The 2,156-nt window shown below is 38.5% G+C and overlaps 1 pseudogene; it reads left to right on the top strand.

Annotated features, from left to right (window-relative positions):
- The window catches only part of LOC110592027, a 15,805-nt pseudogene extending 14,365 nt beyond the window's left edge, over nt 1–1,440 (top strand).
- Nucleotides 1,441–2,156: the final 716 nt, after the last annotated feature.

Raw genomic sequence — 2,156 nt, 5'->3', positions numbered from 1 at the left:
TTTGTTGATGAATCTCATAACCTGAGAGAGGAATTTGTGGGCTTCTTGCCTTATGAAGCTGATGCAGAAATTTTGGCTGTAAAATTTCACACTATGATAACTGAGAAGCGGGGGTTAAACATGGAGTATTGTCGTGGCCAGGCTTACATTGTGTCCAGTGGATTTTCTTCCAAAATGAAAGTCGTTGCTTCTAGACTTTTAGAGAAATATCCCCAAGCTGTCTACACACTTTGCTCTTCCTGTGCCTTAAATATGTGGTTGGCAAAACCAGTGCCTGTTGTGGGAGTATCTGTTGCATTAGGAACAATTGAGGAAGTTTGTTCTTTCTTCCATCGATCTCCACAATTGCTTTTGGAGCTTGACAATGTAATTTCTGTCCTCTTTCAGAACAATGAGGAAAAGGGTAAAGAACTGAAGGAAATCTGCCATTCTCAGTGGACAGGCAGGCATGATGCTTTTGAAATTTTAGTGGACCTCCTACAAGCACTTGTTTTATGTTTAGATGGTATAAATAGTGATACAAATATTAGATGGAATAACTATATAGCTGGTCGAGCTTTTGTACTCTGTAGTGCAGTAACAGATTTTGATTTCATCGTTACCATTGTTGTTCTTAAAAATGTTCTATCTTTTACTAGAGACTTTGGGAAAAACCTTCAAGGGCAAACCTCTGATGTCTTCTTTGCAGCCAGTAGCTTGACTGCAGTGCTGCATTCACTAAATGAAGTGATGGAAAATATTGAAGTTTATCATGAATTTTGGTTCGAAGAAGCCACAAATTTGGCAACTAAGCTTGATGTTCAGATGAAACTCCCTGGGAAATTCCTCAGAGCCCAGCAAGGTAACCTGGAATCTCAGCTCACTTCTGAGAGTTGCTATAAAGAAACTCTAAGTGTTCCAACAGTGAACACGTTATTCAGGAACTGAAAGATATATTCTCAGAACAGCACCTCAAAGCTCTTAAATGCTTATCTTTTGTACCCTCTGTCATGGGACAGCTCAAATTTAAATTGGAGGAGCACCATGCTGACATGTACAGAAGTGACTTGCCCAATCCCAACACACTCTCAGCTGAGCTGCATTGCTGGAGAATCAAGTGGAAACACAGAGGGAAAGATATAGAGCTTCCATCCACCATTTATGAAGCCCTGCATCTACCAAACATCAAGTTTTTTCCTAATGTTTATGCATTGCTGAAAGTCCTATGTATTCTTCCTGTGATGAAGGTTGAGAATGAAAGCTATGAAAATGGGCGGAAGCATCTCAAAGCATACCTGAGGAACACTTTGATTAGACCAAAGGTCAAGTAACTTGGCTTTGCTTAACATACATTTTGATATAAAACATGATCTGGATTTAATGGTGGACACATATATCAAACTCTATACAACTAAGTCAGAGCTTCCTACAGATAACTCAGAAACCATTGAAAATGCCTAAAAGACTTTTAAAGTAGGCTTTCTCTTATGTTTGATATTTGGAAAAATCTGTAAGAAATTTGAAAACATCTTACAGAAAAGCTGTCAGGTGTATGTAGGCCACTTAATCACTGAATATCTTGACCTGTCGACCTCTCATTGAGTACATTAGCCATTGATAATCTGCCTATTTAAATGGCCCCTGTTTAAACTCTCATGCTTTGGAGACATACCTGTTGCAGAAGATAGCATTGAAAGTGCCACATTACATTTCTGTGGGATCTCTGCTAATGGCACTTGGGAATTGTTTTAGTTAAGTCATTTTAGATAAAACATTTATTGTCACTGGATCCAATTGTCTGGTATTGAGTTATCAGTTCTTAAAAGATAAAGATTTTGAAGAGGTATGGGAGGAAGGAGTACATTTTATAAAATGTTACAATGAAGCTCAGAGTGACCTTTGGATAGTAGGAGTGTTAGTATGTTAAAAATCTGTAATGGACAGTTAAGGGAGTTACCAGACAGAGAGAGAGAGAGAGAAACATGTGAGCTTGCCAGGCAAGGATTGCAGCAGAGATTTTGTCTTTATCAAATAAACTTAAAGGAACAAGTTACAGTTAAAGTTTGAATGGGAGAGCCTGCCATTGTTGTTCCACATTGGATTGTTGCTGTTTACATTCCTTTGTTGAGCCTCCATCTTCATAAGCTCTTTAGCAAGTGTATGTAGAACACCTACGT

The sequence above is a fragment of the Neomonachus schauinslandi genome, chromosome 3 (genome assembly GCF_002201575.2).
Source record: "Neomonachus schauinslandi chromosome 3, ASM220157v2, whole genome shotgun sequence".
In the NCBI taxonomy this organism is placed as follows: Eukaryota; Metazoa; Chordata; class Mammalia; order Carnivora; family Phocidae; genus Neomonachus; species Neomonachus schauinslandi.
This window is presented reverse-complemented; position numbering and strand designations above follow the sequence as displayed.